This window comes from Schistocerca cancellata, chromosome 5, assembly GCF_023864275.1.
Source record: "Schistocerca cancellata isolate TAMUIC-IGC-003103 chromosome 5, iqSchCanc2.1, whole genome shotgun sequence".
Taxonomy (NCBI): Eukaryota; Metazoa; Arthropoda; class Insecta; order Orthoptera; family Acrididae; genus Schistocerca; species Schistocerca cancellata.
In genome coordinates, this window is record NC_064630.1 from 100,444,039 (window position 1) to 100,458,919 (window position 14,881).

At 43.0% G+C, this 14,881-nt stretch overlaps 1 long non-coding RNA gene across 1 annotated transcript in view; it reads right to left on the bottom strand.

Annotated features, from left to right (window-relative positions):
* The window catches only part of LOC126187341 (uncharacterized), a 654,391-nt gene that overhangs the window by 535,574 nt on the left and 103,936 nt on the right, over positions 1-14,881 (bottom strand). The gene's annotated exons all lie outside the window — the stretch shown is intronic.

Genomic DNA, 14,881 nt, shown 5'->3' on the forward strand with positions numbered 1-14,881 from the left:
CAAGGCACGTTCAAAGGATTCGTCGATCTGGAAAAAGCGTTGGACAATTTAAAATGGTGTACGATGTTCTAAATTTTGAGAAAGATAGGAGTAAGCTATAGGGAGAGCCAGGTAATATACAATATGTACAAGAGGAAGGGAATAATAAGAGTGGACGACCAAGAAACTGCGTAAGACAGGCATGTAGTCTTTCGCCCCTACTGTTCATTCTACACACGGAAGGAACAATGATGGAAATAAAAGAAATGTTCAGGAGTGGATTTAAAATTCAAGGTGAAAGGATATCAATGATACGATTCGCTGATGACATGGCTATCCTCAGTGAAAGTGAAGAAGAATTACAGGATGTGATGAATGGAAAGAACAGTCTAATGAGTACAGAGTATGGATTGAGAGCAAATCGAAGAAAGACGAAAGTAATGAGAAGTAGCAGAAAGGAAAACAGCGAGAAACTTAACAACAGGATTGATGGTCACAGAGTAGATGACGTTAAGGAATTTTACTGCCTAAGCAGCAAGCTAACCCATGACGGGCGGATCAAGGAGGATATCAAAATCAGACTAGCACTGGCAAAAAGGGCATTCCTGACCAAGAGAAGGCTACTAGTATGAAACATAGGCCTTAATTTGAGGAAGAAATTTCTGAGAATGTACGTTAGGAGCACAGCATTGTATAGTAATGAAACAAGGGCTGTGGGAAAATCGGAACAGAAGAGAATCGAAGTATTTGAGATGTGGTGCTACAGAAGAATGTTGAAAAGTAGGTGGAATGATAAGATAAGGAATAAGGTGGTTCTCCGCAGAATCGGTGGGGAAAAAATATATGGAAAACACTGACAAGGAGAAGGGACAGAATGATATGACATCTTTTAAGACAAGAGGGAATGACTTCCAAGGTACTAGAGGGAGTTGTAGAGGACAAAAGCTGTAGAGGAAGACAGAGATTGGAATACATCCAACAAATAACTGAGGACGTGGGTTGCATGTGCTGTTCTGAGATGAAGAGCCTGGCAGGGGAGAGGAATTCGTGGTGGGCCGCAGAAAACCAGTCTGAAGACTGATGATGCAAAGAAAAAGTATCGAATGAGATGATGCAATGGTTAAGACACTGGCGTCGTGTTCGGGGGGACAACAGTTCAAATTCCCATTCGTCCTCCTAATTCCCTTAAGGTAAATGACAGGATGTTTCCTTTGAAGAAGATATGGTCGGTTCTCCAACCTTCCGTAACCCGAATTGTGCTTCACTGCTAACGACCACGCTGTGGACGGGACATTAGAGAGATTAGATTGGATTAGACTAGATTCAGTTTTAGTTCCATAGACCTACAAGTGAGATTATCCTCGAGGGAGTGAATCGCATAACATAAAGGACATAGAACATCTCAATATAATGCTCACTTCCTAATCATTTGTCAGGGGATTGTCAAAATATGTGAATATATTATAGTAAAGTGGAACTGTTAATATTTACAGAATTGATAGTCTGTCGGAATGAAACATAGTTATGCACTTTTAATAAATTTATTTTATACAAAATACCTGATCTTGACTGTTGTGACCAAATGCTGTCAAAATTTAAATTTAACAGACATTTTTACTTAAGCTGATCTAACAGTCTCTGTTAAGGTATTCATCTACAGAGTAGAAGGAATTGCCTATCAAGAAACGTTTTCAAACTCTGATTAAACTGTGCTTTATCTGAAACTAAGTTTAAACGTAATCTTTCTTTCTTCAAAGCGGAGGGAATAATACAATATTGAACAGTGAGACTGGAAAATATTAGACTACGCTTATTCATTTTGCTTAGTTTGTACAACATCGTGTCCGTTGCATTTACACTAGGGGAGCCATTATCCAGAGTGGAGGCACGTATGAGGCTCCACCCTCCGCAAGTGTGCCACGGTCATAAACTGTGGCGGTATTTTTTCCGCCTAGGCTGTTGTGAGCTCAGGTGTACAACTTAGAGGTAAATACGAGGGCTGCATGGGACATTTGTGTACACAGATGCATGACGACCGCGCTCATACCTTCCTTGCGTCAGCTTCCAGCAGCTACGTGTATTTCCGATCAATATAACAGCCTGCATACAGAGATGAGAAGGAATGAAGCATCACACGTCGATTTGTTTCTACGACTCACAGTTACCATTTCCAGTAACCAGAAAGACATGATTTCATGGTGAAACCGGAAAACATAATTTTCTCCACTCAATTTTTTTTTTTAAATTTACTACTTCAGTTTGTCAGTATGGTTGCTGGCGAGACGCTCAACTCCAACTACTCATCGCAGTTCTACATTTCTGCACATCAGTGCCTGCAGACTGCAACAACAAGACAGTTAATTACAGGTGGATTAAACTACCACGGATTTACAGATACAATACACATATCATTGAAGCATGATGTACTTGATTTCGGTTTCGGATATCTCATCGTAGGCCATCTAAAGTTTCTGAAACTAAAAATGCTTTTAACATAAAAGCAAGGTAAATAACCAGGTAGCAAGTTATGAGTACCACTTCTTTATGTGAATCTCGCGTAAGTTTTCCTTATTTTTCTTCAGATTACGCAAATAGTATCTCGTAGTCATTTCATTTTTTATCTCACAATCTTGATACTTATCCCACACACACAAAACATTTTTTGATCGTTCCATAAGTATCCAATTAAATCACTCTTTTTTGCTAGAATTGTGCATTTACTCGTATTCCAGGTGGCACCGTGAGGACCATAACTGAGTCTTAACTGACATCATACAAATTAAACAAGAAGATATGATGGCTGAAAATTAGAAGTAATGAATGAAAAATGAAGTGCTACAAAAGAGGACAAAAAAAGTATAAAATGAAGCACTGGAAGGTGTGCGTGAAAAGCAATTACGGCTGAAAGTCCTTACCAGAAAACTGAGTAAGTTAGTGGAAACTGTGACGATTAAACCAGTTTTAGGAATCGAGCAGAGCTGAAAATATTATCACAAAACAAGAAGAGACGGCGGACAATATCAATCAAGGAAAATACTAATGACTCAGAAATAAAAATAAAATCTAATGGAACAGATAAACAAATACTGTACTTTAAAGCACATCTCTTGTACTGTAAGAAAGAACTGTAGTAGTTACAAAAATGGTTCAAATGGCTCTGAGCACTATGGGACTTAACATCTGAGGTCATCAGTCCCTTAGAACTTAGAACTACTTAAACCTAACTAACCTAAGGACATCACACACATCCATGCGCGAGGCAGGATTCGAACCTGCGACCGTAGCGGTCGCGCGGTTCCAGACTGAAGCGCCTAGAACCGCTCGGCCACACCGGCCGGCTGTAGTAGTTACAGATAGTTTAAAAAATGATAGCAAGTTACTACAGACGTTCAACAAAAATATGGAAATACCACGAGAAATACATGCTTAAACATAAATGTAGATTTTTTCGCGTAACTCCGGTGTGCTGGGTAGTGTAGGACAGCAACATATTTAAGACTGTGATGCAAAAAAAGAAAGCCAGAGTTGCAACTAAAATGGATGTTCATTTAGCCGGTGACCGGTTTCGAGCTATGCCCATTCGCAAACCAACCAACGTTTGCCGAGTAAAGTGTGCATTCAAAATAGCCATAAATAAAGTGGATACATATGTGTATGGTCCCAATCAGTCTTCATTAACGAATGATACTCATGATTTTTTGGGACCATACACAAATGTACCCGCGTTATTTACTAGTATTTTGGACGGACATTTTATTTGCCAAACATTGATTGGTTTGAGAATGGCCGTAGCCTGAAACCGGTCACCATTTTTGTTACCAAGTTGCATCTTGCATCACATAAACGCAGATGACAGCTGAGTCTGCAGCTTAAGCTCTTTTACCTGACCGCAAACGGTACCTTTGCTATTGTGAATAGCAACGGTCCTACGACACTACCCTGCATCACACCTGAAATCACTCTTACTTCGGAAGACTTCTCTCCATTGTGAATGACATGCTGCGTTCTGTTATCTAGCAACTCTTCAATCCATTCACACAGTTGGTCTGACAGTCCATATGCTCTTACTTTGTTCATTAAACGACTGTGGGGAACTGTATCGAACGCCTTGCGGAAGTCAAGATACACGGCATCTACCTGGGAACCCGTGCCTATGGCCCTCTGAGTCTCGTGGAAAACGTGGTGCTGAAGCCATAAAATCTGGGCAATGGAGCAATGGAGTTCGGATAAGTCTTGTTTCATACTGTTTCCAGGTTCTGGCTGTGTTTACATCCCAGGAGTGAAAAAAATGGGCGGGGGGGAGGGGGTATCGGTGATGAATTGGGCAGCCATATGGAGGTATTCCAAGGGCTCCATGGCTACTCCGCAAGACTGCACTACTTCCTAGGATCATACTCAACATTTTGATTGATCGGGTCCATCCATGGTACAATGTCTGTTCCCCAATGATCATGCTGTGTTCCAAGACAACAGGACTTCATTCACACAGCTCGCTTCGTCCAGGACTGGTTTTTGTGAGCACGAGGATGAGTTGTCGCATCTCCCCTTGGCACCACAGTCACCGTACGCCTCCGGTAGCTGAGTGTTCAGTGCGACAGAATGTCAATCCTAAGGGCCTGGGTTCGATTCCCGACTGGGTGGGAGATTTTCTCCGCTCAGTGGCTGGGTGTTGTGTTGTCATAATCATCATCATTTCATCCCCATCGACGCTCAAGTCGCCGAAGTGGCGTCAAATCGAAAGACTTGCACCCGGCGAACGGTCTACCCGACGGGAGGCCCTAGTCACACGACACTCATTCATTCAACACAGTCACATGATCTTAATACTGTTGAGCCACTGTGACATAATTTGGAGAAAAGAGTGCCTGATCGCTATGCACCTCCGTCATCGTTACCTTAACTTGTCACTATTCTGAAGGAAGAATAGTATAAGATCCCTTTGAAAATCATGCTGGACCGGTACTTATGCATTCCGAGATGACTGCAGGCTGTTTTGAGTGCTAACGGGTATCCGACCCAGTATTCGACATAGTAATGTGATGTACACTCCTGTAAATTGAAATAAGAACACCGTGAATTCATTGTCCCAGGAAGGGGAAACTTTATTGACACATTCCTGGGGTCAGATACATCACATGATCACACTGACAGAACCACAGGCACATAGACACAGGCAACGGAGCATGCACAATGTCGGCACTAGTACAGTGTATATCCACCTTTCGCAGCAATGCAGGCTGCTATTCTCCCATGGAGACGATCGTAGAGATGCTGGATGTAGTCCTGTGGAACGGCTTGCCATGCCATTTCCACCTGGCGCCTCAGTTGGACCAGCGTTCGTGCTGGACGTGCAGACCGCGTGAGACGACGCTTCATCCAGTCCCAAACATGCTCAATGGGGGACAGATCCGGATATCTTGCTGGCCAGGGTAGTTGACTTACACCTTCTAGAGCACGTTGGGTGGCACGGGATACATGCGGACGTGCATTGTCCTGTTGGAACAGCAAGTTCCCTTGCCGGTCTAGGAATGGTAGAACGATGGGTTCGATGACGGTTTGGATGTACCGTGCACTATTCAGTGTCCCCTCGACGATCACCAGTGGTGTACGGCCAGTGTAGGAGATCGCTCCCCACACCATGATGCCGGGTGTTGGCCCTGTGTGCCTCGGTCGTATGCAGTCCTGATTGTGGCGCTCACCTGCACGGCGCCAAACACGCATACGACCATCATTGACACCAAGGCAGAAGCGACTCTCATCGCTGAAGACGACACGTCTCCATTCGTCCCTCCATTCACGCCTGTCGCGACACCACTGGAGGCGGGCTGCACGATGTTGGGGCGTGAGCGGAAGACGGCCTAACGGTGTGCGGGACCGTAGCCCAGCTTCATGGAGACGGTTGCGAATGGTCCTCGCCGATAACCCAGGAGCAACAGTGTCCCTAATTTGCTGGGAAGTGGCGGTGCGGTCCCCTACGGCACTGCGTAGGATCCTACGGTCTTGGCGTGCATCCGTGCGTCGCTGCGATCCGGTCCCAGGTCGACGGGCACGTGCACCTTCCGCCGACCACTGGCGACAACATCGATGTACTGTGGAGACCTCACGCCCCACGTGTTGAGCAATTCGGCGGTACGTCCACCCGGCCTCCCGCATGCCCACTATACGCCCTCGCTCAAAGTCCGTCAACTGCACATACGGTTCACGTCCACGCTGTCGCGGCATGCTACCAGTGTTAAAGACTGCGATGGAGCTCCGTATGCCACGGCAAACTGGCTGACACTGACGGCGGCGGTGCACAAATGCTGCGCAGCTAGCGCCATTCGACGGCCACCACCGCGGTTCCTGGTGTGTCCGCTGTGCCGTGCGTGTGATCATTGCTTGTACAGCCCTCTCGCAGTGTCCGGAGCAAGTATGGTGGGTCTGACACACCGGTGTCAATGTGTTCTTTTTTCCATTTCCAGGAGTGTACAATCATTACGTGCTCGTATCTTTGCACCAGTCTGCCACTTTTTGAATTTATAACTGGATATTAATGAAATTATTACTGCATAGAAGTTCCTCATAGACAACTGCATCGTCTGCGAAAAGTTTGAGATTCCTAATAATATTACCTGTTAAGTCACGAAAGTATCGTGTGACCCAGCTACGATCGTATTACTCTCCACTGGAGAACACCATATATTAATTCAGTGTCTGTAGACGACTCGCCGTCCACGATGACTTTCTGCATTCTGTCAGTTAATAATTATTCAAATCAGAGGCGGACCTAATTAGATATTCCTTAAAAACGTATTACGCTTAAAGGGTGTCGATTTGGTATTGAATTCAAACCTCTCGCTTATCGACCGTTGCGATGTTCAGTTTCTAGCTATGGGCTGAAATAGTTCACGAGCGTTCCCCAGACTGTTCTCACGTTTGTACGCCGTAACCTCCTGAACTAATCTGAACGGGAATAATTTTCATCAGATGCAGATGAGTCGTAGGACAAAGTAGTTTTTTCGCCACAATATTCTTGTGTAAAAGCTTCACGGAGTTCTTGCCGGAGTTCTTTGTATTCAGTCTCAAACTTTCGATGACATCCTCCTCCGTCGCCGTAAGGAGATTTCAGAAGGCCGTCTCCAGGACGTAATTCGGCCAACTTAATAAAGTATCAAACGGCTTACAGAAAAATCGTGACTATAACGACCTATGGTGTTGGAAACGGATTTCTTATTTATGACGGCATAAAAAACTCTCTAAGCTGACAGAGCAAAACCCTTCAGTTCGCCGGCCGCTGTGGCCGAGCGGTTCTATGCGCTTCAGTCCGGAACCACGCGGCTGCTACGGTCGCAGGTTCGAATCCTGCCTCGGCCATGGATGTGTGCGATGTCCTTAGGTTAGTTAGGTTTAAGTAGTTCTAAGTCTAGGGGACTGAAGACCTCAGATGTTAAGTCCCATAGTGCTTAGAGCCATCTGATCCATTTTGAACCCTTCAGTTCAATGGAGGTAGAAACGGATTTTTTTAAAGTTATGTACTACTATGTTATGGTAAAACCCATTAGTCCACCTTTGTATGTAGTCAATGCCCACAAGGATAAGAAAGCTTGCTAACAGTACACCAAACATCAGAGAGAGCCAGCCACCGAGTCGTTTATAATGGCTCTAACGCGCAGCTTCTGTAATACTTCTCGCTGGCTGTAGATCTGAGTTCTCCTCAAACAATGTTGCGAAGTTGCTTGTATCGTATACTCTGACCACCGTAACGAAGCGAATAAATAAATACACTATCTGATCAAAAGTATCCCGACACCTATTATAGCACTCCGTCCTCAGACCACGATTGGCCTACCGGGACCATCCGACCGCCGTGTCATCCTCAGAGGAGGATGCGGATAGGAGGGGCGTGGGGTCAGCACGCCGCTCTCCCGGTCGTTATGATGGTATTCTTGACCGCTACTAGTCGGTCGAGTAAGCTCCTCAATTGGCATCACGAGGCTGAGTGCACCCCGAAAAATGGCAACAGCGCATGGTGGCTGGATGGTCACCCATCCAAGTGCCGGCCACGCCCAACAGCGCTTAACTTCGGTGATCTCACGGGAACCGGTGTACCCACTGCGGCAAGGCCGTTTCCCATCCAGACACCTATTAGTGGACAGTAATATGGAGCATGTCCTCCTGTCGCCTTCATGACGTCTTGAATTCTGCTGAGAACACTGTCAATTAGGTGTCTGAATGTCTATAAAGGAATGGCAGCCTATTATTCCATTAGGACCCGAGGTTAGAGAAGGCAGTGATCCTGGCCGCTGGGATCTGGAGCGAAGCTGTATCTGTCTCGTCCCAGAGGTATTCCATACGGTTCAGGTCGGGATTCTTGGCAGGCCTGTCAATTTCAGGAAAGTTATTGTCTAAGGACCATGCTATTTTATGATGAATTTATTTGTCATGTTGATACAGTCATCGTCCCCGAACAAAGTGCCGTAAAATGTGTTCATATCCTTCCGCATTAAGCATTTTCTTCGCTTAATAAAATGATCACACCCTAACCACGACAAACAGCCCCCTACCGTTACACCGCCTCCACAGTACTTCATTGATGGCGCAACACATGATGGAAGGTAACGTTCTCCAGGTATTCGCCTCAACCCAAACCCTTCCATAGAATTGCCATAGGTTGTAGCGTTACTCATCACTCCAAATCACTCGGTTCCGGTCATCCTCTGCGTAGTGGCGACTACGCTATTATGTGGCTTATGAGGAGCTACTCGACCCTTGAACACCCATATTTTTAACGCCCTGTGCACAGTAACTGTGCTAGGTGGACTACTGGTATCGCTTTAGAACTCACCACTGATTTCTTCCGCTGATTTCATACGAATTTTTACAACCACCTTCGCAATGTTTAGCATTCCCTGTCTGAAGATAGCCCATAAGAGGTCTACCTGGTCTTGGCTTAGATGCCGGCCGAGGTGGTCGAGCGGTTCTGGGCGCTTCAGTCCAGAACCGCGCGACTGCTACGGTCGCAGGTTCGAATCCTGCCTCGGGCATGGATGTAAGTGATGTCCTTAGCTTGGTTAGGTTTAAGTAGTTCTAAGTTCTGGGGGACTGATGACCTCAGATGTTAAGTCCCATAGTGCTCAGAGCCATTTGAACCATTTGGCTTAGATGCAGTTGTGCCTTCATGTTTCGGCTTCACAATCACAAGACCAACAGTCGATTTGGGTAGCTTTAGAGGGGTTCAGAATAGCCGATCGATTCTTTACTCAAGTGACGTCCAACGACTAGTCCACATCGAAGTCACTTAGTTCCCCTGAGCTACCACGGCTTGAAAAGCCATGTTAGATTCGTCGTGAGTGACAAAAACAGTTCTGAATTACAAACTCTGTGTACACCTGCTACTAGTCAGTATGCATTACATATTACTTTCTTCAAACTCACTAAACTGATACTTCTGTTTAGCGGAGCACGATGCTACTTTGCAGATTTATTTTTTTTTTTTTTATTAGGGCGTTAGCTCCACTCCACTGCCTCTCGCTGGGTATACACTTGACAGATAACCAGTCCTGTTCTGAAAACATTATGAAATACCTGTCTAGTACAAAGTAAAACATGTGACACTGTTTTTTTAATAAAAACGCAACAACTTAATTCTAAGCCCGCCCTATTTATAGAAAAGTGTTTCGAACTGAACATTCAAAAACACCGTATATGCATAATAAAAGGTTTTTACAGTTTAAAGTAAATTTTTGGTTACCATCCATTATCACCCATTATTATTCGTTTGTATTTCAGAATCGGTTCTGCTGCTATAAGTAATCAGTAGTTCGTGTTAGTTTTCTTCATATGTTTATGATTATTATTCTTGCTGACGCAGTTGAATAAGGTGATTAGAACTCAGCGCGTTTGCTTCTCCTACGGATCCAAACATTGTTAAGGGCAGCTTTCTTTCAGATTCAAAAACTCACAGCATGCCCAGCCATAAAGGATGCACCATATAAAGGATTCCTCTAATACAAGTAATGTATTCTTGGTAAAATTCAAGTCCTTAAAAATGTTACAAGCATGAAAACAAAAGTGGCAGCAATGTTACCATGCAGCCTCGACACACTATCCAAAACAGAACTGATATTGTATTGATGTGTAAGAGAGATTCCCACGCCACCTGGTGACAGACAGCGAAACTGAAGGCACTTAAACACCCTGGTCTTATTACAGTAGCTGGACGTAATGGAAAGGTACCACCTACGTGTCTTTGTCTGTAGGTCATTACGACAGTTGTGTAATGGTGGAGACAATTGAAGAGACCTAATAATATTTATTACTCAACAGGACACGAAGTTTACTAATATCAAATAAACTAAATATGACTCATGATTAATCAGAAATGGTTTTAGAAAGGAACATTCTTGGCCAACGTACGTTTCTGACAGCGTCTGAAAACTGGGAATGTTAACAAGTGAAGCTTTAACCTAACAAACAGAATGATACAATGTTGTCTTTGGCTGAAAGTAAACAACTTACATTTGTCAAACAGATCGTAATATTAAGTGTACAACATAAATATAAACAAAGAAAGTCAAACCGACCCAAAAGCTTAGTAATAAATTTATATTTACTATGAAGCACATTCAACTGAACTGAGAGCTTAGGAAAATAACCTAATTGTAACCACTATAACCAAAGAAGAGGCGGGTTGGCCCACTTCTTTACAGTGATATTTTAATGATACACTATAAACATAGTACAATTTAAAGAAAAAGAAAACGTAATAGTGAAAGAGGGTAGAAGGGTATCAAGGGGGAAGGAGATGGGGAGGGGAGAAGAAAACATATAAAAACCAACAAAGGGAGACAAGGGACATTAACAGTCAAAAATTAGCTTATATGTTAACTAAGTGGTTAAGTATCCTTATATCACCCTGCACAATCGCCGGGAAGGGGAGGGGGGGGAAAAGTGGTGGAAGAGGGGATGAGATCCCATGAATAAAATTATTGATCGAGTCAATGTATCTATCGTACAAAGCAGAGAACGAATAAAAACTAATAGGTGGGAACCTAAGGAGGTGGGCGGATGGCGGGGGACTGTAAGGAGTGGCGGAGGCCAGCCAGGGGAGAAGGTACGAATATAAGTTAGAAGAAACAAGGAAAGGAGGAGAAGAAACTGTACTAACAAAACGCAAGATAACAGCCCATAGCTTACATAATATTTTAAAAGCTTAAACGAAAATAATTTTTACGCTTAAGAACTTTTTTTTCATAGAGAAACAAAACTAGGAAAAAGCTCCAGTTTCTCCGTGAATTAAGGAGACTACACAGCATAACATTATTTACAGGGAAGTCACCAAGGTTATATTACACACTGAAGAAAAAATCTCTCACAAAAAATTATTTCTTTATAAGTACAAATTGTTCACCAAAAATTATATTACGAGTAGGTTTTGGTATACAAAAAGCCAAAATACAATATAACATTGAAGAGGAAGGGGGGGGGGGGGCAGGAGGGAGGGTGGAGAAGAGGGAAGAAAGGAACAGTAACACTAGAGAGGAAAAATAATAGAATCTAGTAGCAGAATAATGAAGATGAGAGAAATGAAAATGTATCAAAATATTAAAATTGGAACCACACATAGCTTATCAAACATTACAAAATATACTTGCAAATATTTTGTTTAAGGATCATACTGCATATTAAAATCCTATTATTCCCAATAGTGGAGTATATAGTATAGCCTAATATCTACACTGAACAGCACAATACAATCTGTAGGTATGATGTTTATAGCGTTACACTAACTTGTCAGCTTGTACAATCTCTAACGTTTTGTATTTCCTCGTTTACACTAAGCTTGAAAATTGTCTATGACCGAAAATAATATCACTGTGCAAAATAAAAGACAGCTGTAGTCTTTCATCATGAGTTTTAATGATCGTTTAGAAGCTGATTTTCCCTATCTATATGCATACAGAAACAAAATAAAGTGTTTTGTGAAAATAAAAGCAATTGTGTTAGACTTTAGTTACAATACGAAACTATAGGATCCTGCCGTGCGAGATACAAGTGTATAATCACTGCTGCTAATCATGTATTGACGCTTATGTAGACCGTTCCAACTCTTGTTAATTCAATGAAACATGCCATTAATAAAAGGAAATTTCTGTACATTACTGTTTCTAGAGTAAATGTCACTCTGCAACGCAGTGATTGCTGTTTTGAAACATGTCGGCAGATTAAAACTGTGTGCCGAACCCGGAACATTACCTGTCACGGTCATTCTGTTACTGGTCGAGCTATCCAAGCACGACTCAAGGCCCACTCTCAGAGCTTCACCATGGCCACCACATCTCTCTTACTTTCCAAACTTCACAATTCTCCTGCAAATTTGCAGTACTAACAGTACTGGAAGAAAAGATGTGGTGAAGAAATGGCTTACCCGCAGCCTAGGAGATCGTTTCCACAGCGAATCCTTCATTCATCTATTTCGAATCTTCCTGGCGGTTTAAAAATGTGTGCTGGACAGGGAACAAAACGCAGAACTTTGCCTTTCGCGAGGATACTCTTACTGTTCTTCATTTTCAGAATCCTGCGGGTTTATAATCGATGAATTAACATAAATACATTCAGGAATAAAAACTGAATCAGTAGCTGAGGCCTGTTGTTCTTCAAAGTTTATCGGTGAGATCTGGTAACACCGCAAAGACGTCTAGGTAAGCCAGTAATCCAGTCAGAGCTTGACAAAAACTTGCCATTTCGTGTAGGAGTATCCCTAGTAAAGCTACTTAAGTTAGTCGCATCGTATTCTTATGGTCATTTCGCATAAGCCTTTCGTTAAAATCAAAACTAACAGTGTCGTAAAACGACACAAACTAGTCAGAAAAAAATTCTATTTTGTCGCTTCAAAAGCTCGGAGCAATAAAGCATGCACATCAGGAACTCGTCACATGGATGGACATTTGTTAAATCTCTCCGTAAGAGAAGAAATTTATTACACTCTAAAGGTACCCCAGCGCTAAATCTCCAAATTCGTATACCGGAGCATTGGTTCCCACGGGGGTAAGCGCGGTGCTCACAGGAGTCTGCAAGAAAGGGGGGGGGGGGGGGAGGGGGCGCTTCATCCTTCCTGGAATCTGGGACACAGAATTCTCACATTCACTGTTCTTTGGAGCGGCGATTTCTGCGTTGTCCTGCATTCAAGGTGGCTTTGGAGACCCACAGAACATGGCCAAAATAATCCCAAAACTATTCCATCCCTTCCTCATATACTCTTTATATGGTTGCAGAAAGACACCATTCCAACATGCTGGCGCTCAAATTCCGGTGCCTATTCCCAGCGTGAAATTAACGTGGTTGCAGTATCCATGTCCAACATTCTCCCCCAATTCCCACATCTACTACTGCATGACTAAATCACAACAGTAGTTTAATGTTTATGTGTGGTCAAGGAAGACCCGTCATGCCTTGCTGATGCCACATCCAGTTATAGAATCATGCTGATGCCACATCCAGTTATACAATCATGCTGATGCCACATCCAGTTGTACAATCACAGAGCGATTTCAGTAGCTGCTGAACATTACAGTCTTGCCACCTTTTGCTGTGTACATTTTTAACTCATTTATGGATCGAAATGCATCAATTGGAAATAAAAAATTACCATTTTCTGCGCTAGAAGAGAGGGGAAAATCTAAGAAAACGTCAAGGTCGAAAAGAACTTCATTTCAAGAAATGGGACCTTCTCCACCTTCAGTAGCCACAAATCTACGAAACCAGTAGTCCAGTTGTTATTTAGCACTAATTATGGGACAATATGCACAAGAGCAAAGAGGGGAAAATAAGAGTGGGAGACCAAGAACGAAGTGTTCGAATCGAGACGCAGTCTTTCGTCCCTACTGTTCAATCTGTACGTCGAAGAAGCAATGACAAAGGTTCAAGAATGGAAATAAAATTCAGATAAGATTTGCTGATGACATTGTTATCCTCAGTGGAAGTGAACAAGAATTACAGGATCTGATGAATGGAATAAACAGTCTAATGAGTACAGGCTACGGATTGAGAGTAAATAGTAGAAGGGCGAAAGTTATGAGACGTAGCAGAAATGAGAACAGCGAACACGAAGTAGATGAAGTTAAAGAATTCTGCTACCTAGGGAACAAAATAACCAATGACGGGCGGAGCAAAGAGGACATCAAAAGCAGACTAGCAGTTACAAAGGGGGCATTCCTGGCCAAGAGAAGTCTAGTAGTATTAAACATAGGCGCTAGTCTGAGGAAGGAATTTCTGAGAATCTACGTTCGGAGCACAGTATTGTATGGTAGTGAAACACAGACTGTGGGAAAACCGGGAAAGAAGAGGACAGAAGCATCTGAGATGTGGTGACACAGAACAATGTTGAAAACTAGATGGACTGATAAGGTAAAGAATGAGGAAGTTCTCTGCAGAATTGTCTAGTAAAGGAATATGTGGAAAACACTGAAAAGACGAAGGGATAGGATGGTAGCACATCTGTTTAAGTCTTCAAGGAATAACGTCCATGTTACTAGACGGAGCTGTAGAGGGTGAAAACTGTAGAGGAAGACAGAAATTGGAATACATCCGGTAAATAATTGACGGCGAAGGTTGCAAGTGCTACTTTGAGATGTGGACGTTGTCGTAGGAGAAGTATTCGTGGTGGGCCGCATCAAACCAGTCAGAAGACTGATGATAAAAAAAAGGGACAAAGATCATCTTGCATCAATCCGAGGCCATTAAGAGTAGTTTGTGCTGGGAAATGTATGAATTTTTTGGGAGGTTTTCTACATTTGCCTTGTCACACTTTAACAAAACAAACCTAAAACGAAGCTTTCAGAAAACTTTATATTAAACATCAATTATGTCAGTCAACATCAAAAACAATGGAAGGGATGAAAATGTTGTAATAAATGCATTAAGA